This window comes from Oryctolagus cuniculus, chromosome 14, assembly GCF_051225735.1.
Source record: "Oryctolagus cuniculus isolate XC-2025 breed Fujian yellow rabbit chromosome 14, ASM5122573v1, whole genome shotgun sequence".
In the NCBI taxonomy this organism is placed as follows: Eukaryota; Metazoa; Chordata; class Mammalia; order Lagomorpha; family Leporidae; genus Oryctolagus; species Oryctolagus cuniculus.
In genome coordinates, this window is record NC_142880.1 from 44,329,585 (window position 1) to 44,355,808 (window position 26,224).

The window sequence follows — 26,224 nt, forward strand, 5'->3', positions numbered from 1 at the left end:
ATCTGATTTTATTCCTGAATGGGATATTTACCTGCCATGTGATTTGTTCTCTCACCTCAGGTGGGATTAAGACCTGCCTGGTGTTGGCTGGCACCGCGGCTCAATAGGCTAATCCTCCGCCTGTGGTGCCGGCACACCGGGTTCTAGTCCCAGTCGGGGCGCCGGATTCTGTCCCGGTTGCCCCTCTTCCAGGCCAGCTCTCTGCTGTGGCCTGGGAGTGCAGTGGAGGATGGCCCAAGTGCTTGGGCCCTGCACCCCGTGGGAGACCTGGTTCCTGGCTTCGGATCAGCGTGATGCGCCAGCCACAGTGCACCGGCCGCGGCGGCCATTGGAGGGTGAATCAACGGCAAAAGGAAGACCTTTCTCTGTCTCTCTCTCTCTCACTGTCCACTTTGCCTGTCCAAAAAAACAAAAACAAACAAACAAAAAAACTGCCTGGTGCATGATAATCAATCAACATGGCCTTTTCCTATTTTCCCTTGAATGTTAAATGAGACAAATATAAAGTGTTAAGCACAGCACCTGACACACAGTAGGTGCCTAAGAAGTATCAGCTGTTACGCATTTTTATATCAGAATTACCTGGCTTCTAACACATGCAGAATAGTTCTTTTCACTCGGTGAGTAGATGTCTGAACTGCTAGGCACTGCTGTAGCTGCTTATCCCCTGTGAACCACTGCAATTATCTTACTAGTCCTGCTACCCAGGTGAGGTTATGAGAGCATTTTCCAGAAGGGATAAAGACTCAAGTAGCTTGTCCTGAGAAAAGACCTCTACAGTATGTCTTCATGCTGAGGCCAACAAACACATACTGGCGAACACAGCAGAGCACTTCGTAGGGGACAGTCGACCCCACATGTGACAGGCAGCAGGGAGAGTGGTAAGTTTTGAGCAAAGTACCTTGTCTGGGAGACTTTGCTGTAAAGGCTTTCCAGGCTCCTTCCAGAGGTATTGCTGTTGCTGTTTGTCTTCCTCACACACACCTTTACAGCTTTCCCCAGAACCGTTGGCAGTGCTCAGCCTGCACACGTCCTGCCTCACAGGTGGTGGAGCTCTCTCTAGCCCCATGTGTCCCTCCTGTTGGTCAGTGGTCGCTCTCCTGGGACCACTTCCTCTGTGGCTGAGGGGTGGGTCGTTTGTTGAGGTGGGCCTGAATGATGGCTACATTTCTCTGAGGCCAGAGTGCTGGTGTGTGAGGAGCACAAGCGGCCTCTGAGCACGTTCCGAGAATAAATGAGTCTGTGAGTTGTGCGCTGACAGTGCCAAGTGCCTTGAAGTGCTGGGGATGGGCACCATCTGGTGAGTGCTTGGAGGGAGCTCGATCGTCGACTTCCACGACCAGTCTCCTTGGACTTCGTGCTTCTCATTATCAGCAAATGGAAATGTGTGGGTAGCTTTGGGGTGACGGTGGAGAAGAGAGGTCATGGTTCCACTGCCTTCTGTTACTTAGCCTTTCATTACACAAATCCAAACCCTTATCTTTTGTCCTCCCAAGCTGAATGCGTAGTGTGTGTGTGTGTGTGTGTGTGTTTTAAATCTCAGTCAATAAAGGTCTGAGGAGGGGGCAAAACCCCAATTTTAAAGTCCTTGCTGTGCGAAAAGGAAACCAGTCACTTTGATTATGATACCATGTGTAGTAAACGGAGCGTTCTGGATTTTTCTTTCATAAATCATCGCTCGTCATAACAAACAGAAACACTGCTCTTTTGTTCCTTTCTGCCCTAACCCAGGGAATTCCATTTTCTCAGTTTGGGCATTTCTTTATCAATGACAGATGCATCCTTCCTCCTCTTTTGGAAATAGTCCTTTAATTCAAAGTCAGTTGTTTCAGTTGCATTTTGCTAATGAGATGAGTCAGAAGATGGGGGGAATTGATGCATTTTTAATTTTTCTTTTTTCTGAAAGCAAACACCAAACATGCTGGGGCAGCCTGCCGGGCATTTACAGCCCACATGCATCTCGTTAAAGGTTCATTAAGAGACTCTTAAATTGAATTTGTTTGTGTAACCAGTGTTTATATTTCTCCAGTTGATGATTTATCACTGAAGCTACAGTAGCACTCCCGTAAGATGTGTGCAGGCTGTGGATTCTGACTCAAGCCTGCCCGTGTTTCTTTACATCTTGGTTTTTGGGTCACCTGGATGTGGACCGTCCAATTTGCTGGCAAGTTTCCTGGCTGCTATTGCAGAAGGAAATGTCCTTGTAAAGGCAGATTCTGCAACATAAGCAGTTTCAAGCACACTGACTTAGGAGAAAATTAGTGGCTTACTCACTGTGTCTGAAAAAGGCAACTGAATTGTCATGATAGGTTTTCATATGATGGACTTAGCAGATTTGGAAAATGCAACGTGTGTAGCACTATGGCATTTGTAAAACTCTTTCATGCACACAGTTTTTGGGCTCTCAAAACAGCTCTGTGAAACAAGTAGAGTGGGGACTGTTATTTCTTTGTATAAATGTGCAAACATTGTTCCCAAGTGTTTAGAGGCGGGACTTTCTTTCCCTTAGTAGTTTTAGAGTTTCTAAATGGCTGAAGCAGAGTTTGAAAAACAATCTTGACTTCAAGTCTTGTATCTTATGTAATATTTTCTGCTTTTCTGATCATAACCACCATTTTTAGAATTTAAAATTTCACCGCAGGGGCTGATGCTGTGGCCTAGCAGGTAAAGCTGCTGCCTGCAGCCCCAGCATCCCATATGGGCACCGACCGCTTCAAGTCCCGGTCACACCACTTCTGGTCCAGCTCTCTGCTATGGCCTGGGAAAGCAGTGGAAGATGGCCTAAGTCCTTGGGCCCTGCACCCGAGTGGGAGACCAGAAGGAAGCTCTTGGCTCCAGAGATATGAAGAAACTTCTGGCTCCTGGCTTTGGATTGGCACAGTTCCAGCTGTTGCAGCCATCTGGGGTGTGAACCATCAGATAGAATGTCTGTCTGTCTCTGTCTATGTCTCTGTCTCTCTCTCTCTTCTGCCTCCACCTCTCTTTACTCTGACTTTCAAATAAATAAACTAAATCTTAAAAACAAAACAGGAATGGTGCTTGTACGTTGAGTTGGGATGAAAACTCCTCATTCTTTTGCTTTTTTTTTTTTTAAATATTTATTTATTTGAAAGGCAGAGTTGGAGGTGTCTTCTATCCACTGGTTCACCCCCACAAGTGTCTGCAACGGCCAAAGCTATGTTGAACTGGAGCCAGGAGCCTCTCCTGGGTCTCCCACTTGGGTGCAGGAGCCTAAGGACTTGGGCCATCTTCTACTGCTTTCCCAGGCCATAGCAGAGAGTTGGATCAGAAGTGGAGCAGCTGGGACTTGAACCAGTGTCCATATGGGATGTACACACTGCAGATGGAAGCTTTATCGTCTATGCCACAGCGCCAGCCCCTATTTTGCTTTTATGTGATGTGTCCCACGTTAGAGTAATATTCCTGGGCTAATATTGTCTTTAGGTATCTCATGAACTCAAGGGTAATAACTGGGCATACCTATATCATTTTTAAAAAAGCAGAATTAAAGCTGAAAATTTTATATCTAGCTACTAGACCCAGGGTTTATGTTTTGTAATTTGTTTAGAAGTTCCAACACATAATTTTTATTGGGATTTGCATGTCTTCCCCTTTTCCCTGGCCCACAAAACCATAGCAAAACAGTATCCCTCTGCCCTAAAATCAAATTGTTGGCTTCTTATTCATTTTGTTTTGCAATATTTGTATGGTTAGGGGAGCATAGTAAAACTTTAACAAACTTAAATTTGTTAATATGTTGGGTTGTAACTGACCTAGGGATTTTTTTTTTTTTTTTTGTCATAGGTAGAGATGGAATCTTATTCTTTGTAGATTCCTGGTTGCCGTTGAGTCCTTCGTTATTTAGTACATTGAATTGAACAGAGCAAGATAGTTATTTCTGTGACTGCCTCGCCTTGGGTGTAACTATTATAACTGCAAAGTTATACATTTGCCCCTTCACTTGAAAGAATTATGTGTTTCTGATAACCCAATTGTTAAAACTGCCTGTTTCAAGATGCAAAATGTAAAAGAATGACCCACAATTTACCAACAATCTCAAGAGTTAAGTGCTTTTAATAATTCAGTGTATTTCCTTTCAAACCTCTGCCTCTTTCTTTCTCTGAATTTGACTCCCTTTACCTCTCCACTCTCCTTTGGTTCCTTTTCCTAAACATCAGTCATTACAGATTATTATCTGCTCATTCCTCTTTATGAGATGAGCATTTATTTCTTTTTTTTTTGTTCTTTAATGTTTTCTTGAATTTAATGAGGTATCTTATGCTTTATTTTTAGTTCCACTCTGGTTTAAATGGTTTTGGATTATAAATTATGCTGCAATGAACATCTTTGAAAACAAATCTCTTGAACTTCCTTAGCAAGAGTGTTATAGGGCAAAAAGGTTTTCTCAATTTCTGGGCTCTTGGTAATTGTTGCCACATAATTTTCCTGAGCTTTGAGATTCCGAGATGAATAGTCTAATTCTATTTTGAAAGCACCGAGGTAGCGTCTGGTTTCTGTGTTGCTCATGTGACCTTTTCTGACTTGGAGTTCTCTTGACCTATGGGATATGTGTGTAAACATGTAAACTGATATATCAATGCTTATCATTTACAGGGAACTTAGGTGCTCATAGAAAACCAATGCCCAAAGTTGTATCTTGCAGAAGTTAATAATAATAGCAATTTAAACTTCTCATGATAACAAATATGCAATTCTACTTTTTTTTCTCTATGCTAACATTAGCATTTCAGCAACCAAAGGCTGCAGGTGGTGAAGAGTATAGGAATTGGCCTCTCCAGGTGTAAGGGTTGTTTTGGATCTGACCATTTACAGGTAGCCCCTGAGATGAAGGCAAAACTTGGCAAAAGTTTCATCCCTTGTACACTCAGGTTGGCCAAGTCAAGCTTTTTCAGGACACATGGGGTGAATGTTTATTTCTGTTCTCTTGAAAAGTTTGGCCATAATGGCAACAAGAAGGCAAAACTGGTTTTAAACTGTGTTCTACTCCAATCAGTGTCCTCCCCCTGCCTCTTTAAAGCAGAAAAGTGAAGTTCATGGTAGTGGCATAATTCCTGTTCTTATGGTGGGGATTTTTTTTTTTTGGTAAATCCATCCCAAATATTTACATGGGTTATAAGGATACTTCCATGTTTGCTACAAAACAAGGGTAACAAATAATTGGCATGCTGGATGCTACCCCCTATTCCCAAGGCCAGAGCAGACATCACAGTGATTCAGTGTATTCCAAGCCCCCAAGAATCCTCAGTAAGGCATGCCAGAGCAATCAGTCAGTGACCAGAGATTGTAGTCAGCCCATGAATTGGAACCTGTTTGCTATTCCTGCCTTAAACCATAGATATACTGGATTGGAAAGAAAGAATGGCCAAAGAAGCCTGTGCTGATGTTTTTCAAATCACTTTAATGTCATATTTTCATTTTTAAATAAAAAAGCAGTAAATACATATAACTTAAATTTGCCGTTCTAATCACTTTAAATGTGCAGTTCATTAGTGCTAAATAAATTCTTGTATAATCAGTTCAGTAGTGTTAAATATATTCTTATTGTAGAATCCATCTTGCAGAACTGACATTCTATATGCTTTAAAGAACTCTCTTTCTTCCCAGCCCCAGCAACTGCAGCACTACTTTCTGTCTCTAAAATTGGGCTACTCTAGATATCTCATGGAAGTGGAATCCAACAATACTTGTCTTTTTGTGATGTTTCATTTCACCTTAGTGTCTTCAAGCTTCATTCATGTATTTTAGTATGTATCAGAACTTCTAAGTATGAATAGTTTTCCATTGTTTTATAAGTATACTATATTTAATCTGTCCATGGACACTTAGGCTGTTTCCACCTTTTGGCACTAAATGCTGCCAAGAACATGGGAGTGTGCAGATATCTGCTTGAGACCCTGCTTTCCATTGTTGCAGGTACATAATTAGAATTGCTGGATTGCATGATAATTCTACTTTTAATTTTTTGAGAAACTGCCATGTTTCTGTAGCTGCTGTACCATTTTACATTTTTTCCATTGATAGTATACAAAATGGCTCCAGGTTCTCCACATCCTCGCTAACACTTATTTTTTTTTTTTTCTTATAGTAACATCCTAATTGGTGTGCAGTGGTATCTGTCTCATTATGGCTTTGATTTACATCTTCCTAATGATTAGTGGTTGGTGCTGGAGTATCTTTTCATGTGCTTACTAGACATTTGTATGTCTTCTCTGAAGAAATGTTATTGAGGCTCTCAAACTTTAGGTTTAAGTTGTAGGAGTTCTCTATACATTCTGGATATTTACCCCTTATAGGACATGATTTGCAAATATTTTCTCCCATTGTTGTCTTTTCACTCTTTGATGCACAAAGGTTTTTCAGTCCTATGTAGTTTCACATATTTGCTTTTGCTTTTGTTGCCTGTGTCTTTAGCATATCCAAGAAATCATTTCCAAATCCCAAATCATGAAGCTTTCCCACTGTTTTTATTCTAAGAGTTTTATAGTTTTAGCTCTTACATTTAGGCATCTGATCCTTTTTGTATATGGTTTAAACTAAGGGTTCATTTTATGTATGCATATCCAGTTTTATGAACACTACTTATTAAAAAAACTGTCCTTTCCCCATTGAATGGTGTTGGTACTCCTGTCAAAAATGAATTAGCCATATAAATTTTTTGTTAGACTCTACATTTTAATCCATTGTTATATTTTTCTTTTTGTGCCAGTACCATATTTTTTTACAGCTCAGTCATAAATTTTGAAATCAGAGACTTCCAACTATTTTTTTCTAGACTACTTTGTCTTCATGCTATTGTTAAAACAAATTTATATTAATTTTATAATGTTTATATAATGCCAATTTTCCTGCCCCATCCACCAGAAATAATTTCCCAATGATATGACTTTTTTCCTTTTTTTTTGAATAGCTTACTATAAATCTCTTGACTATTATATGTACATTGCTTCTTTGAATTTATGTGCATGGCTTATTGGAAGGAACACTGCATTAGGAGTCATGGAACCTGGCTTCCAGGCCAGGCCTGATTCTGCCACCAACAAGCAATTGTATCTTCAGACAAGTCACAGCACTTGATAAAATTCTTAGAATTCCCTCCATGGAAAGGGAAAGTTTGACAAGAAGAGCATAAGGGTCTCTCTGGCTCTCAAAGGCCAAGGTTTTTTTCAAGGCATATCAGCAGTAAGATATTTGTTAAAGAATCATTTCTTTTGATTTAATATAAATGTCCCTTGTTCTTGTTAAACCTCTCCGCTTGTTTATCATGACTCATGTGCAAGAGTGTCCTGTGTTTTGCGAAATTTTTTCCTATAAAAAGTATAACTGAGACTCTCAAATATGGAACTAACTAGGCTTCCATACTGCAGAGAAAGCAATTTTATTCTTTCTCACCATTTCCTATTAAACTTAATTGATGGAATAGTTCTTTCCAACTCCAAATGAAGTTTTGAGCATCTCGGCAGATCTAGGAGAGCCTAATCATTAAAGGTTCACTCTCATTGTAAAATCTCATGATGTCATATATTCAGTCTGACTCTAGATTTTCTCTCTGGCTCAGGCTTCCTCCAAATCAGTCGCAGGTAGTGGCTATAGGATTTGGGGGATTGCTGTTAATGTCACTGGCTGTTTCTCTCTGGAAAGAAATTGTTTTGCTGGGCCAGTGCCGTGGCGCAATAGGTTAATCCTTTGTGGCACTGGAGCCCATATGGGTGCTGGTTCTTGTCCCGGCTGCTCCTCTTCCAACCCAGCTCTCTGCTGTGGCCTGGGAAAGTGGTAGAAGATGGCCCAAGTCCTTGAGCCCCTCCACCCTCATAGGAGACCTGAAAGAAGCACCTGGCTCCTAGCTTCGGATTGGCACAGCTTTGACTGTTGCAGCCATTTGGGGAGTGAACCAACAGATGGAAGACCTTTCTCTCTCCCTCCTCCTCATTGTCTGTAACTCTACCTCTCAAATACATAAAATCTTAAAAAAAATGTTTTGCTCCATTCCCTGCTCATTAGCTGCTATTTGGAACCCTGGAAGAAAGAGGGATTAGTAGCAGGTTTTACTTTCCAGCTAGAGATGTTGTCCAGTATTGGTTCCCTCTGTATGGTAGCCTCCAAATATTGATCTGTCTGTTGCATGCATCCTCGTGTCTGCAAACTCTTGAAATCTAGGTCATTACCTGCAAAGTCTGTCCTTCTCATCTTTAGAGAGGTGGGAATCTGTCTCTCTAGTTTCTCACACTCTGGGAGACAGAGATAATATGAATTCTTTTCAACTGGTTTATAGAAAGGGAAAACAATGGGAGCAAACAGAAAGATCTTCTAGGTTAGACTTCTCGAAAATCGAGGAGATCCTTTATTTTCTGTTATGCATCCTGGAGGGAGATGAAGGGGCCATGCTTGTAAAGCTGCTTCACAATCTTGGAGTCTGCCCCTTGTGGCTGCTCTAGACTTGCTCTTCAAAGTGTAGGCCTTGGACCATGGGTATTGTTAGACATGCAAACATGATTAGATCCTCACATGATTCTTAAACGTGCAAGAACTTGAGAGAGACTGAGCAAGAAGTTGAGATGCATAATGCCTACTGTTTGTGCCCAGGACTCTTTGCTGAGGCCAGGAAAGTCACATTCAATACCCTTTTATATATGCTTGCACCCTAAAGTTATAAATGAGGAAACACTGAGACAGGAAATAGATGGAATAAATGAAAAGATGAGGTGGCGACTTTTAAAAATAGGCCAGATAGAAGTTTTAGGGTTCGTGCCACTCCATTGGTATTTGTAGAAGTCTTATTTTAAGCTTTTTCACTCTGAGTCTTGGTTACATGTTGTTTTCTTTCCATTCTTTTTTCTTAATTACTTTTTCTACCAAGTCTTAGTCTTCATCCTCCTAACCTCCTGTTGCTAACTCAGCAGTTTGGGTTCTTTATTTGTTTAGTTCATATGATTCAGGGGTTTCTTTTTGTAAACTTGGTAAACTTTTCCATATTTCCAGTTATATTGTTAGTGGGTTTGGAGCATTTTTTCCATTTATAGAATCCTTGTTGAAGCTGTTGGGTCTTGGAACTGTTAACTGTTCAGTGATGTTTTCATAAAAATATGGCATGTGTGTATGTCTGGGTATATGTTTAATGAGAGTCAGTTACAATAATTATAAAGAAATTCCCTGAATTAGAATCTTTGTTGGTTGAGGCTAAATAAAACTGCAATTTGTCGTTTTGTCAGTAGGCCAGTGTGCACTACTTACGTGTTAAAAAATACACATTTCAACATTTTTGTTTCCTTTAATTTTAACTGACTTATAGAAATAGCTTTGGGCTGGTCTTAACTTCTGTATGCCATCTGTTCCCGCTAGATTTTAGACTTTTGTATTTGGCTCAGGCATGGGGACACAGTTAGTATCCCCATTACTTATCTAAGTGCAACTATTTACATTACAATTTGTCAAGTTAAACTTACTTTAAAGTATGAACTATTTCTTCTGGCAAGTAAAATCTTTACCTTTACATGGAATTTTAATAGTTAGGGCTATTTAAGGTAAGCAAACATTAAGGACATTTCTTTCTATTCTTTCCTTGTTATATATCCACTTAAATGTGTCTCAAACATTGAAGTAGCAAAATTTTCAGGGTTTCCTCACTGTCTCTTTTTGCAGGACTAGCCTGCAGCAATTATGCAACTGGTCTTTGGTAACAGTCTTTTTTTAAAGGAGCTTTTTATTTTGGATTAATTTTAGATCCACAGAACAGTGGTGGAGATCTGCCACTCCCGCTTGGCTTCTCCTACTGTTAACATTTGAAATGATTGTGGTCTGAGATTGGTTCATAGCTATAATCTAATTCTGTGTTTTATGTGGACTTTTTCCCATTATTGTCTTTTCTCTCCCAGGATCCTATCCAGGATATGCCATTGCAGCTCATCCCTCCCTAATCTCTTCTGTCTGTGGCCATTTCTGGGCTCTCTTATTTCTCATGATTTTGTGAGTTCAGGGATTTTGCAGGATATCACTTGGGTGCATCTAACATTTTTCTCATAGTAAGGTGAGGATTGTACATTTTTGAAAAGAATGCAACCAAGATAAGTTTCCCTTCTCATGGCATCTTACAGGAGCTCACTGGCATTGTCTTGACTCATTTTGAAGTTAAACCTGCCTACTTACCTCAGGTTCCAACTGTCAAGCAGCCTTTCCTTTTTAAACTTTGCCCCTTATAGCCCACTTTCCACACCATGACCCCCTTCCTCCTATTCAGGGTAGGGAAGGACTTCCTTTCTCACCTTAGTCTCAGGAAAATTTTGCAAGAATTGTATGCAACCAAGAACACCTAATATTTTTTCCACCCCAGGGATATTTAGATCTCCAGATGTTCTTAGTTCATTTTGTGCTGCTATTAAAAAATACATGAAACTGGGTAATTTATTTAAAGAAGACTTATTTCTCACAGTTCTGGATTTGGGAAGTCCAAGGACAAGGGGCCAATATCTGATGAGGACATTCTTGCTGTGTGATCCTATGGTGCAAAGTGAAAGGACAAGAGATCACATCAGACAGAGAAGAGAGGCAAACGGAAGAGAGAAAGAGGAGGGGAAAGGGCTCATTTTATCCAGAGCCCACCACTATGACAAGCAACTCACTGCAGAGATCACAGCATTAATACATTCCTGAGGGCAGAGCTGTCTTGACCTAATCACTTCTTAAAGGTCCCACCTCTCAACACTGTTGCTTGGGGATTACGTTTATAAAACATGAGGTTTGCGGGCCACAATCAAACCATTAGGACCAGCCTTATCTCGAAAGATGAAATCACAAAAGAGAAGGCTTTGTTTCCTGCTCAAATTATTGCAACCATCACAACAAACTTATAGGCAGGGTGGCAAGGGCTTGATCTTTTCCTGGACTATGAGGTAGATCCAAAGGAAGGAAGAGAGGAGCTTTGAGGGCTGTGTCTCTTCCTAGAGCTTTGGATGCCATTCTACATTTTAGGCCATCTGTTGCCTTCTCTTCCAAGCAGAAAGTCCAGTCCTCGGCCCCCTATTGTGAGTGATCCTATGCCTGGTTGGGAGACTGCCTGCTTAGCAGGTTAAACCTGCTTAGGTTAAGAGGGCATGGCACACCATGCCTCCTGGGAAAGACACTAGTTGGGGCTCAGCACACTGAGACCCACACATGACCTGACTGTTGGCAGGTGGCAGGAGTTCAGGCATATTTCCCTCACCCCCACTTCCTGTTGAGGGGCCCTATAAAGCTCCTGGGTGTGGTCGAGACCCATAAGACCACCTGGAAGGCTGCATTGGCTATGTGACTGTCAAGCTGATTGGAGAAATGTAGAGGTGCCAGTATTAACTTTATCCTATAGAATTAGTGTTGCTACCCTGAGCTAGCTACTCCCCTTTTCCTGCCCTATAAAAGCTTGTGCCTGGTTATTAATAAAAGGACATGTTCATTGAAACTGTCTCCAGTGCTTCTTATCAAATGCTGTCACCCCATCATCCCCACAGTGTGGTCCTCGAAGGATGAGCCCACACCCTATCCTATTTGTAATTCTTTAAAAAAAAAGGTAGTAAATCATGGCCTGGGGCTAGGTCTAAGTGAGGTCAACTTTCCATTTGAGATGGCGAATGGGCTGGGATGTGTGGATTGGGTTTCCCAGCAGGAAAATTGTGTAATGCGGATGTTTGCCAAGCATCTTTCTTTGGTGTTGGGATAGTTCTTGTTGTTTTGACCTGGCGCTGTTGTACTTTGCATGTGACTGTTCTCTAATGTGTTGTTTTCTTCTTCCCTTCTTTCCTCATGCTCATTGTCTTCATCATCTTCATGTAACAGGCTTCTTTTCTATTCTTTGTGTCTCTCATGATTTCTGCCTCTCACTTGTGACAGGTATCTGGTGTTCCACACATATCCCTGAAGCCACTCTAGAGATAAACTCAGATTTCTGTTCTTACCTCTGCCTGGGGGTGGTCTCTGGTGGAGGGAGAAAATCAAAAGGCAAAGTAGTTAATGTTCCACTGATGACCTTATCCAAAAAGGGATGGAGATGGGTGAATAATTTCCCCAGCTTCTTTTGCCCCTCAGATGGCAGCATTCTATGCCAGGGTCTACACCAGTACAATCCAATAGAAATTTCTGTAATGGTGGGAGAGGTTCTATCGCTTCACCATCCAATATGGTAGCCATTATCCGCATATAACTATTGAGCACTTGAAATGTGGCTAATTTGAATGAGGAACTGAATTTTAAATGCTAGTTCACTGGGATTCAAATTTCAATAGCAATGAGTACTTCCTGGCTGCAGGTTGTATGGTGCATACAGACAGTTTTCCAGGGAGCCCTGCAGTATTGGGAGTCAGTTGTCCATTGTGTTTACCTACTCATTACTATGCCTCTCACTTGCTTTCTTCCTCCCCTCCCTCACTCTTCAACTCCTCCTTACTTTATGGGATTATCAGAAAAATAATTATGGGCTTTAAAATCCTTTTCTCAAGGACTGCTTTGAGAGAATCTTCACCGAACAATTATTTGTACTCAGCCCATCCTAGTCCCATCTGTCTCTCAGGTGGTGTCTCTGACCTTTTCCATATGCCTCTGCCTCCACATTCTTAGCATCCAAGCTGCCTAAATGTATTAGGGTGTCCATGTGGGACTCCCCTGATCCACAACAGAGGCATAAATAAGTGCTGTGGTCAGTGAAAACAAACCTCTAATGTTCTTGCATTCCCGAAGGGCATCTTCTGAGACTGGTGTGTACTACAGAGAAGAACAAAAGAAATAATTTTATTTCTTCTGACTTGTTTTATTACCACCAAAATACATAGACATCTACTTTTTATGCCCTGAGGCTTTTGGTATAGATTAGATTCATATCTTAAAGGGAAATAAAAAGACAATGAAGTATAAATAGCAATTACATATTCAAAGAAAGCTATCTTTCAAAGGAATAAAACGATCTACTTCTTAAGACATGTTGCTTTTTTCAAATGATCTCTGTGGGCTTAGCATTGGGGTTTGCTATAGGGAGGAATACTCCTTCCAAGGAGGAGGAGCACAGGGTATGTTGGATTCAAAGACACTTGGTACTCCTGTACCCCAGCTCTTTACATATCACTGCATAGGTACTCACTGCTCTGCCTGTATTGCTTCCAGATCTGTTGAATACTGTGCTGATTCATAGCAGATTTGCTAGGAGGCAGAGTTTCTAAGCCAAATTTTACTATAGTAATCCTGTAGCCATTCAGGAAGCCTCAATGGCATGGGATGGACCTGGAGTGCAGCACAGGTGAGGCTCAACAAGCCAAGGAAAGAACACAGCTCTTGAGAGGCAGTGTGCTGCTAGCCACTGTAAGATGCTGATACTATAAAGAATATGTCACTTTTGGGTGATTTTTGGACATTTCCTCTTTTATAACTTTTTTCCTGTTACCTTTATTCCTTATTTACTGTTAACCCTAGGATAGGAAAGAAAGAAGAAAAAGTGCTTTTATCCCCAGATAATGTGATGATATATGTTGAAATTCCTAAAGAATATACACAACTGTAAGAACTCATCAGTAAATTTACAAGCTCACTGAACACAGTGTATGTTTAAAATCCATCATATTTCTATGTATCAGCAACAAAAATATCTAAAGTCAAACTTAAAGTGAAGAATGACATTTAAAACAGCATAAACAAACAACTGGAACAAACTTGAAAAAAAATTGTGTAAGCTCTCACTTTACTGAAAAGTACAAAACATTACTGGAAGAAATTAAGACTAAATAGAAGGGCAGGTCAATTTCATGGGCTAGAAGACAATGTTATTAAGACACCAGTTATCCCCATGTTGATTCTTAAATTAGTACAATCTTATTCTAAATTCAAAGAAGATCTTAGTGGAAATTAACAAGGTAAGTACAAAATTTCATTGGAAATTAAAAGGGCCAAGAAGGAACAAGGCAAGTTTAAAGAACAAAACAAATACAGGAGCACTTAGTTAGCTGTGATATTTGTGTAACATGAAACAAACTGATTAATGGAAGAAAGCAGACCCTGAGATACGCACTCATCTGCTTGATGTCAAAGGTAACAGTTCAGTGCAATAAGGAAAGGATGTCTACATGGAAAATAAACATAACTGGACCCCTGCCTCACACGATGTAGAAGATGAATTCTGAACAATTATAAATTTAAATGTGAGAGGTGAAATAAGAAAGATTTTAAAAAGCCTGACTTATTTACTTTGAAATTCAGAGTTAGAAGTTCTCATTTGCTTTGTCTCTCCCTCTATTACTCCGCAGATGGCTGCAACAGCCAGCACTGGGCCAGGCCAAAGCCAGGAATCAAGAGCTTCATCTGGGTCTCCTGCATAGGTGGCAGGGGCCCAGGTACTTGGTCCATCTTCCACTGCTTTTTCCAGGCCATTAGCAGGGACATGGATTGGCAGTGGAGCAGCCAGGACATGAACTGACACCATATGGGTTGCCAGCATCATAAGTGGCAGGTAACACTGCAACGCTGACTCTGTAATGAGAACTTTTAAAGGAGGACAGATATTTCATGATCTTGGTATCAGTAGATGCCCAGGAGAATTGCCTTTGCTATAAATGAGATGTTTATTTTGGAATCTCCTCCTCTCCCTTTGGTCAGTCTGTTTCTTCTTGCATAAATACCACAACTGTTAGGAGTATGAACTGGTACAAGACTTTTGAAATCTGTTTGGCAGTACCTACTCAATGTACGCATATGCATGTGCCATGATTAACAATACCACTTCTAGGTGTATATATATACAATAAACATGTAACTACATATTCACCAGGGAACACTATTAAAAATAGATAGTAACAACCCAAAAGCCTATCCACAGTAGTCTAGACAATCAAATTCTAATATTGTAATATTTTTCATAAGAGAATATCATGCAACAATGGAAATGGATGATCTACAACTATGTGGTGCAACATGGATGAATTCACTAATGATGTTGAATAAATTTCCATGATAATCCCCCTTTTTATTTTTTTTTGAATCTAATTTAATTCATTAATGATCTTTTCGAGGCTCATCTATGATGTACCTTATAGCAGATATCCCTTTTAATGGAAGAACAGTTCATGTTTTATTGAACAGCTTTAAAGACACTTCACTGTGAGGATAATTTTGATGTATTTGACCCCTTTGACCCTTTATGCCATCTACGCTTTGGCTATTTTAATAACAGAGGGTAAGTGGGGAGAAGCAGAAGGAAAATACAATCCATTTAGGGAAAGAAGATGGGGAGATGAAGTTATTGATTGACCTGACTTGACTCATAACATCCAATACTTACACATGTACTGGAGTGTTGTGTTGTATCCCCAAGGCATATGTCTCAATCAGAAATTAAAAAAAATGTTCAAGGAAATGGAAATGTCGGCTACCCTGTGTGATCTTTACACATTGTATGCATGTAGTGAGGTATCAGTCATTCTACAAAAATTAAAACGCCATAAAATTTTAACATTCAATAACTCTTTTTGGTACTAACTTATTTTTTAATTTTAAATTTTTATTTGAAAATTTTATATATTTAGGGGGCAGAATGTGAAGTTCTAGTATCTCACAATGTGAAATGATTAAATTAGGCGACTTCAATCCATCACTTCATATACATATGATAAACACTTAAAAGCTACTTTATTAGCAGTTTTGAAATACATGCATTGTTATAGTCACCATTCTGTGCAGGAAGTACCTGTACATTATTGCTCTTATCTAGCTGAATTTTCTACCCATCTCCAGCTTCTGGTAACTTGTCCCTCTGCTTTCAGATTCTTTGAGTTCAACTTTTTGCATTTACGTGGTTTGTCTTTCTGTCCCTGACTTAATTCACTTAGCATAATATCCTCTAGTTTCACCTATATTGTAGCAAATTGCAGGATTCTGCACTTCTTATGGCTGAATGACACTCTACTGTGTATAATAAGTGTTCTACACTTTTACCCATTTGTTGGATGATCAGTGACTAGGTTGCTTCTGTATGTTAACTATTGTAAATAATACTACAGTGAACTTGGGGGTGCAGATACTAGCTTTAGGATATTATGGCAACATTAGATTTATTTGAAAGATAGTCACAGAGAGAGGGAGAAACAGAGCTTTCATACTTATCTTTTTGGTAACAGGTGTGAGATTATAGCTCACTGTGGTTTTAATTTGCATTTCTTTGATCAGTGTTGATGAGCACCTTTGCCTTTGTATACCTGTTGATCATTTATATGTTTTGAGAAGTACCTATTTAGATATTTTGCTCATTTTTGATTATTTTCTTGCTATTGAGTTGTTTGAGTTACTTAGATTTTAATATTAGCCCTTTACCAGTTAATATGGTCTGTAAATATTTTCTCTCAATTCCTGAGTTGCCTCTTCACTCTATTCATTGTTTCTTTTCATCCCTTGAGTTTTCAGTTTGATGCAATTCCATTTTTCATTATTTTTTACACTGACAAATAACATTGTATGATCTTTTTTATTGTGTGTAACATGTTTTGAAGTGTACATACATCATGGAATGCTTAAACTTAGCTAATTAATATACATTGCCTCAAATAACTATCATTTTTGTTAGCACATGTCTACATTTTTAAGAATATACTATATTGTCAGTAATTGTCACCTTGCATTACAATAGTTCTCTTGGAACTTACTCTTCCTATCTAACTTAACTATAATTAGTTAACTAAAATCTCTCCATCCCTCCCATTCATTCAGGCCTGGATACCATCGTACTGCCTACTTCAGTGAGGTCAAATTTTTAAGATTCCATGTTAGTGAGATCGTGCAAGATGTGTCTTTCTATTCCTGAGTTATTTCACTGAATATAATTTCAGGTTCATTTATGTTGCATGATTTCATTATTTTCTATGTCTGAATATTCCATCATATATAATATTTATATACCACATTTCCATGTGCCATTCTTCTGTTGATGGGTTGGAGAAGATACACAAATCTGAACTTTCTCCCTCAGCAAGGAGGGACAGAGGTGCAGCATGTAGCATCCACATCCATCAAAGTGAGTTGAGACATTCTCCAAATCTGTAGCCAGGCTGATTGGTAAAGATATTCTCTGTCAAAGCCCATCTGTAAACTGGGGGAAGTGGCTGTTTTTTATTTTTCTTTCTTTTTTAAAGATTTATTTATTTGAAAGAGTTACACAGAGGTGGGGGGAGGGGATGGAGGCAGAGAGGGAGAAGGAGAGGGAGAAGGAGAGGCAGAGAGAGGTCTTTCATCTGCTGGCTCACTCTCCAATTGGCTGCAGTGGCCAGAGCTGCGCCAATCCGAAGCCAGGAGCCAGGAGCTTTTTCCAGGCCTCCCACACAGGTGCAGGGGCCCAAGGACTTGGGCCATCTTCTACTGCTTTCCCAGGTCATTGCGTAGAGCTGGATTGGAAATGGAACAGGTGAGTCTCGAATCAGCGCCATATGAGATGCTGGTACTGCAGGGGTGGCTTAACCCACTATGCCATAGCACTGCCTCCCCCACTTCTAAAACTTTTGAAAACAAAGCAAAGCTAATAACCTAAAAAAACTATAAATTTTCCCAAAAATGTGAAAAATAATAATGGTAATATATTCAGTGAGTTAGAAGAAAAGTCAGACAACTCACAGAAATCAGGCAAGTGAATGCATGCACAAAACAAGAATTCAACCAATGGATAAAAATCATGAAAATGGAACCAAACAAATTCTAGAGTTAAATAATACAATAACTAAAATTAAGAATTCAATGTACAACTTTAACATTAGGCTTGATTACATAGAAGAAAGATAGGTATTTGAGACTATCCAGTCAGAGGAACATAAAGAAGAAAGGATGAAAAAGAGTGAGTAAAACCTATGTTTCTTTGGGACACCATCAGCTGTCCAACAGGTACATTATGGGAGCTCCAGAAGGAGAGAAGAAAGCGTAGAATACTTAGGTAAAGAAACAATGGCAAAGAAATCCCCAAATCTGCAGAGGGATATGCACATAGATATTCACAAAGCCTAATGGGCACTACACAGGTTGGACTCAAATCTACACATAGTGGTGGATGTTGTGGTGCAGTGGGATAAGTTGCTTCTTGGGACACCCACATCTCATGTTGGAGTGTTGGTTTGATTCCTGGCTACTCTACTTCTGATCCAGCTTCTGTTAATGCATCCTGGGGAAACAGCAGATGGCAGCTCAGGTGCTTGGGCACCTGCCATCTACGTGGGAGATAAGGCTCCTTAGATTTGGCTTGGCCCAGACCTGGCTATTTCAGGCACTTGTGGAGTGAACAAGAGCATGAGATTCTTTCTGTCTCTGCCTTTTAGTAGATGAAATACCTTAAGAAACCACAAGGTTAGAGATCACAAAACAAGATTGAAACAAGTTTTTTGAAAGAAATCTAAAGAGACATATGATCGTCAAAGAAAAATATAATTTTGAAGAGAAAACAAGTTCTGGGCTCCTCTTTACAACACAGTTTTTTTTTAAAGATTTTAATTATTTGGGAGGTAGAGTTACAGACAGTGAGAGGGAGAAAAAGGTTTTCCCTCCGTCAGCTCACTCCCCAAGTGGCTGCAACGGCAGGAGCTGTGCCAATCCGAAACCAGGAGCCGGGTGCCTCTTCCTGGCCTCTCACATGCGTGCAGGGGCCCAAGCACTTGGGCCATCTTCTACTACTTTCCCAGGGCACAGCAGACAGCTGGATTGGAAGAGGAGCAGCCAGGACTAGAACCAGCACCCATATGGGATGCCAGTGCCACAGGCAGAGGATTAACCTGCTGCTCCGTGATGCTGGCTCTGTCAGTTTCTTTCAGAATACTATGTCCAGCAAAATGGTTTGTCCAAAATGGACAATGGGGAATAAAAGGAATTAAAAGTTAGAAAGCAATGAACAAATAGCAGTGGTCAGTCCTATCATAACAATTACTTTCAATGTAAATATAAATGAAGTAGGCTTTCTAATAAGACTCTAGATTTAAAGACACACAAATGCTGAAAGTGAAGGGATGGAAAAAGATATTCTATGAAGTGGAATGGTTGCACAGTGAAAATGGCAGTCAAAAAATGAGTGGATATATTTATAACACTTTCAGCCCAAAACTGTCACAAGAGACAGAGAAGGTAATACTATGATAAAGAGATAAATTCAACAAGAGGATATAACAATTTTAAGTGTATATAGAGCCAATACAGGGGTTCATTAATATATAAAGCAAAGATTAATATATCTGAAGGGGGAGCTAGACTGCAATGTAATAGTAGCACAGAAATCTAAAATTTCACTTACAACAATGGATAGATCAAGGACAGAAAAATCAATAAGGAAAAGCACGTTAGACCAACTGGACCTAATGGACATTTCTAGCACATTTCATAGAAAAAAAGGTATAGAAAAAAGGTATACACATTTTTTTCCCAAATATACAGAGAATTCTCCAGAATAGATTAAAATTTAAGTCACGAATCTTAAAACGAGAATGTTTTCCAACCACAGCGGACTGATGCTCAAACTAATAAAGAAGAAAGTTTAAAAGTATGTGGAAGTTAAACAACATGATCTTGAACAACAAATGGGTCAAAGAAAATTTCCAAAGGGAAATCAGGGGCTGGTGTTGTGTAACATCCTATATGGGCACCAGTTCAAGGCCTGGCTGCTCCACTTCCAATCCAGCTCCTTGCTAACGTGCCTGGGCAAGCAGCAGAGGACAGCCTGAGTGCTGGGACCCTTGCACTCACGTGGGAGACCCAGAAGAAACTCCTTGCTCCTGGCTTCGGCCTATCCCAGAACTGGCTGTTGTGGCCATCTGGGGAGTAAACTGGCAGTTGGAACACTCTCTCTTCTCTCTCTCTCTCTCTCTCTCTCTCTCTCTGAAATTCTATCTTTCAAGTAAATAAATCTTAAAGCACAAAAGGGAAATTATAAAATATCTTGGGACAAATTAAAGTGAAAACAGCATGCCAAGACGTGGTACACAGTAAAAGCAGTAGTTAAGAGGGCCATGTGTAACAAAATGTACCTACATTGAAAAGTCAACCAACATACTTTTATGCTTCAAGGATTTATAAATTGAAAACTAAGCCCAAGGTTAGCAAAAACAAGAAAACATTATAGGTCAGGAAGAAATAAACAAAATAGAGATGAGATCAAGAATATATAATCGGCCAGTGGTGTGGAGTAGCTGGTAAAGCCACTACTTACAGTGCTGGAATCCCTTATGGGTACCTTTTTGTGTCCTGTATGTTCCACTTCTGATCCAGCTCTCTGCTATGGCCTGGGAAAGCAGTAGAAGATGGCCCAAGTGCTTGGGTCCCTGCACCCATGGGGAAGACCTGGAAGAAGCTCCTGGCTTCGGATTGGCATTCTTCCGGCCATTTTGGCCATTTGGGGAGTGAACCAGTAGATGGAAGACTTTCCTCTCTCTAACTCTGCCTTCCAAATAAATCTTTTATTTAAAAAAAATATGCAACCATTAAAATTAGAGTTTGTTTTTAAAGATTTATTTATTTGAAAGGCAAGGAGAGAAATCTTCCATCTGCTGGTTCACTCCCCAGATGGCCACAATGGCCAACACTGGGCCAGGCCAAAGCCAAAAGCCAGGAGCTTCTTCTGTTTCTCCCATGTGGGTGCCAGTGGCCCAAACACTTCGTCCATCATCCGCTACTTTTCCCAGGCCACTAGCAAGGAGCTGGATTGGAAATGGAGCAGTCAGGACTTGAACCGGTACCCACATGTGATGCCTGCATTGCAGGCAGTGGCCTCACCCACTATGCCACAACACTGGCCCCAAACTTAACAGTTTTGTATTTTTTTAAAAAAAGATAGCAAAACTGATACACTGCTAGCTCAAGTAAGAAAAAAAGAAAAGACAGATAAATATAATTAGAAATTAAATAGGAGATATAATCCTTTTTATTTCTGTGGAATAATGAGAGACTACTATGAATAATTACGTACACCCCTAACTGGATAACCTGGAAAGGAGAAAATTCCTAGGAACCTACAATCTACCAAGACAATCACGAAGAAACAGGAAATCTGAAAAGACCAATAGGGTAAGAGGATTTTATCAGTAATCAAAAACTTACCAACAAAGAACATTGTGGCTTCACTAATAAGTTCTACCAAACATTTTAAAATAATTAATGCAAATTCAAAATCATTGGAAAGGAGGAAAAACTTCAGAATTCATTTTAGGAGATCTGATCACCTTGATACTAAAGTCACATAGCAACACTACAAGCAAAAACAAAATGAAAAAACAACAAAACTCTAGTCATATCTATTTCATAGATAGAAGAATGTTCAACAAGGATATAGCAAAGCAATTTAACAGCACATTTAAAGTATAATTCAACATGATCAAGTAGGATTTATCCCTGGAATGCGAAGATGGTTCCTTTAGATGCTAATCAATGAATGTGATACATCACATCAATAAAATGAAAGAAAAAAAGACCTATTTGATAATCTCATTGGATGCAGTAAAAGCATCTGACAAAATTCACCACCATTTCATGGTTAAAAATAAAACACCTCCAAACAAAACAGGCATAGAAACACGGGTGATATATGACACGCCTAATTGACAAGAACAATTAGACAACACAAAGAAATAAAAGGCAAGCTGGAAAAGAAGAAATAAAGTTATTGTATATGGATAAATTCTAAAGACTGCAAAAAAGACATTCAGAAAACCTGCAAAATGTTAAAAAACAAAAAATCAGTTGCCCAGTTAAACATTAATAACAAACTACCTGGAAAGAAAATTATGAAAACAATCCCATTTATAATATCATCAAAAATAAAATACTTAGGGGCAAACTTTACAAATCCAGGTGATGACTTATACACTGATGAGTATAAAATATTGATGAAAGAAATTAAGACATGAATAAACAGACATCATATATTCTATGAAGCCTTCATATTATCAAAGTATCCTACATAATCTCTACCATCCCTCTCAAAATTCCAGAGGCAATTTTTACATAAATAGGAGAAAAATCCTACAATTCCTATGAAACCAGAAAGGGCTCCAAATAACCACTAAGTGATATTGAGAAAGCAGAACAAGCTGGCAGCATCACAGTACCTGACTTCAAAGTGTACCATAAAGCTACAGTACTGCAAACATCATGGTACTAGCATAAAATGGATGTATCAACAAATGAAACAGAATAAAGAAACTAGAAATAAATTCCTACATGCATATTCAACATGTTTGGCAATGATGCCAAGAATAATGGGGACAGCATAGTCTCTTCAACAAATAGTGTGGGGGAAATGGTGTGTTTACATGCAGAAGGATGAAAAAGGATCACTACCTAATACCATGCACAAAACATTAACTCAAGGGACAGTGTTATGATGCAGCAGGTTAATCTGCATCCCACATTATAGTCCAGTAGGCTTGACTTCCAATCTAGCTGACTGCCTGCTAGGGTGTCCAATTTGGCTTAGCTTTAGCTAACTTTTTCCTACCCCTTGTGCTTTGGTCATGTCCTATTACTTGGGGTGACTTCCAAGAGCTTGATTTTCCCATCCCTTTTACTTATTTTTTTTTTATTATGAAATGATACTTCTTACTTCTTTAGCTGGAAATGACTCTGGGCATCTTTCCCCTTTTCTACTTGCCTTGGGTAGATTCTTCCCTCAGAGATCAATTCATATTCCTAGATACTTTCTCCATTTCCTTCTCCCTGGTCTGTCCCAGCACAGTGTAGTGTTGTTTTTAGATTTGTTGCCTGTTTACAAGTTTCTAGACAGAACTAAAGTCTTCTGTTGATGTTGGTAATTCCTTAAAATCTAGCATAGTGTCTCTAACCTAAGAGGTGCCTAAAACATATAATTAATATTTCCACTTGTTGGTTTAGTTCAGAACATTTAAATCAATAAAATTTCACATCAAAATTTTAATTCAATAAAGTCTCAACACTTTACCATTTTAAGAGCTATTATGATTGAAATGGCTTCTAGGGAGGATGTAAAGGGATCCTTAGGACATGTTGGCATTAATGTGACTGAATCACAAAGTCTTATGGCTTCAACTTTGATAATCAGTTTTTTTCTTAAGGAATTATTTATTTAGAGGTAGAGTTACAGAGAGAGAGAGAAACAGAGAGAAAGGTTTCCATCTGCTGGTTCACTCCCCAAATGGCTGTAACAACTGGAGCTGAGCTGGTCCGAAGGCAGGAGCTTCTTCCTCTAGGTCTCCCACGTGGGTGTAGGAGCCCAATCACTTGGTATCATCTGCCACTGCTTTCCCAGGCCATCCCAGAGAGCTGGATCAGAAGAGGAACAGCTGGGACTCGAACTGGCACCCATATGTGATGCTGGTGTTACAGGCAGAGTCTTGGCTTGTTACACCACAGTGCTGGCCCGGATAATCTGCTTTAAATTAAATTCCTGGTACTAGGAAATACATATCACTAAGTCAGGCAAATAAGAAAAAGGAATGTCTAACCCATATGGTAGAATAATTAGATAAATAACATTTTGTAACTATTAAGTACACACAGCTACCTGATCTACGTATATTAAATTTTCACAACTAAAATATTTTAATGACTTTCAATGGAGATAGTTATTTATAATGAGTATTGTTTGTGTGAAAGGGGTGCTTTGTTATCATAAATTGGTAAAATGAAGTTGTGAAATATCTATCAAATTCTTCTGTATTATGTCAATTGTTTATAGACATTTTTCCATAGTTATGAATAAACTTCACCCCGAATCACAAGTTAAAATTAACAGCATATGAATTAATGAGGATTTTGCCAAGAGCACTTCAGAGTTTGTACATATACAAACTGAAATCAAGTCACACATCATAACTCAGATTTAGCCACAGACAACTTTTGAAAATGTTTCCATTAAAAATGAATAAATATGCCATTCCATTGAATGACTATTGCCTCAAGTAAGAGAGCCATGTTGTTTTAAACATTGTAGACTATGTTTATGAAAATAAATATTTATTGGTCTAAGGTGCCATGACTTCCGCTTTGGATAGAGCAAATTCAAGAGATCAACTAAGGAGCTTTGCACAGGTTGGATGTGCATAAACTTTCTTGAACTCTAGTTTCCATAAGCCTCTAACTTTCTTACTTTTAAATCTTGTTTACTTTCAACAAAACGTAACTTCTTTGCTTCAAAGTAAACAGGCTATAAAAAGTCTCATAAGTCATCTTAGAATTTAGAAAGCTCTTACCAAACAAAAATCTTAATGGGTTCAGTGTCCATGATTCAGAAACATACGGATTGAATTTCTCTTAATATACACACGAGCTTGAACGTTAAGAGTGAAAGTGGTTGGCCAATTGTGCTTGAGGTTTTGTGGGAGCCAAGACCTTCAGAAAGGCACTTGGGATGCTTTTCTATATCCTCAGATTCAACCAGGTTTTCCAGTTAGGCGTGAGCTCCTTGTGATTACAAATACTTCCTGTATGTGACTTGCAATTCTCCCATGGAGGCTGTAAAGCATTTAGACCAAGGACATGTGGCATATTATGTAATCAAGACAGTTTGCTTCCTTTTTATGAAGACATCAACAGCCATCACTCTTTGTCTTTCATCTCCAAGATGAAAGAGCTTACCCACTGATATTGGTAGAAGGATGACTAAAGCATGACCCTGTGTGAGTAAATTTAGTGTAGGTGATATGGATCACTGGTTTAGACATGTTGCATGTTGTCCTGCCACCTACAATTTTTCTTTTTTGAAGAGGGAGTATGTGTGAGGGAAATTTGGTGGAAAATGGAGTTAAAAGATACATCAATTTTGATGCAAAATTTTTGAGATCATACAGATGAGGATTCTTTAAAGGGTTCATAGAAAATGCATATTATGGAAAAATGATGCATACCTTTGAATTTTTTTCCTTTTTTGCACTGGGGGCAGGCATTTAGCCTAGTAGTTAAAATACTCACATCCTTGGTTTGATACTTGACTCCAAATTCCTCCTAATACAAATCCTGGGAAGGGATGGCTTAAATGATTGGGTTCTTTCCACCTACATGGGAGACCTGGATTGCATTCCTGGCTCCCAGGTTTGACTTAGTCCAGTCACAGCCATCGTAGTAATTTGGGGAGTAAGAGAAAGGAATTCTCTGTCTCTCTTTCTCTCTCATCTGGCTCTCAGATAAGCAAATATTTAAAGTTCCAAAATAAACTTTGTATAAAAGATTTATTTATTTATTTGAAAAACAGAGTGTCAGAGGGGGACACACACAGACTTCTTAAAATGGTTCACTCCCCAAATGGCAACAAAGGCCAGGGCTGGCCAGGCCACATCTAGGAGCCAGGAACTCCACTCAGGTTTCCTATGTGGGTAGCAAGGGCCCAAGTACTTGGGCCATCACCTATTGCCTTAACAGGGGTGTGAGCAGGGAGCTGACTGGGAAGCAGAGCAGCTGGAACTCCAGCTGGCGCTTCCATGTGGGATCCTGGCATTGCAAGCAGCAACTCAACCCTCTGTGCTAGAACATCTGCCTCCAAATCAATTTTTAATTGTTTTCCATGAACTTTGTGAATTACCTGTATAAAATGTTCTGTTTGCCCAGCCAGAGCCCAGAGCAGGCACACCTAAGTTTTTTTTTTTATTTTTTATTTATTTATTTGAAATTTATTTGAATGGCAGAGTTACAGAGGGAGAAGGAGAGACAGAGAAATTTTCCATCTGCTGGTTTACCTCCGGAAAGCCACAATGGCCAGGGATGGGCCAGGCTGGAGCCAGGAGTCAGGAGTGTCTCCCAGGTCTCCCATGTGGATGGCAAGGGTCCAGGAACTTGGGCTGTCTTCCACTGCTTTCCCAGGTGCATTAGCAGGGAGCTGGATCAGAAGTGGAGTACCTGGGACTCAAACCAGTGCCCGTGTGGATGCTGGCACTGCAGGCTGCAGCTTAACTTATGCCACAGCTCTGGCCCCACCATGTAAGTTTTTGATTATGAATATTATAATGACAGAATTCATAATCAAATACATATAAGATACTGAGACAAAATAGCCTGTGGATTGGATCATTTTTATAGTCAATCTTAGCATATCTTTAAAATGATGGAAAGAGTTGTGCAATATAGACAGTCTTTGCACGCACACACACATTTTAAAAGTTATTGGAGGTTTTATGTTTTTTGAAATCTAGAGGGACTTCTTCACTACTAAGGGAAAATGCTAATTGTATTTCCTAACTTTAAGATGAGATCATTTATTTAAAAGAAACGTTAATGTGGTGGT

At 39.5% G+C, this 26,224-nt stretch overlaps 1 long non-coding RNA gene across 1 annotated transcript in view; it reads left to right on the forward strand.

Moving 5' to 3' along the window:
* The first annotated feature begins 588 nt into the window (after positions 1 to 588).
* Positions 589 to 26,224, forward strand: part of LOC149122312 (uncharacterized) — a 120,771-nt gene continuing 95,135 nt past the window's right edge. Inside the window, exon 1 of the long non-coding RNA XR_016220642.1 lies at positions 589 to 881. This is a non-coding gene — a long non-coding RNA (uncharacterized LOC149122312). The remainder of the gene's footprint in view (positions 882 to 26,224) is intronic.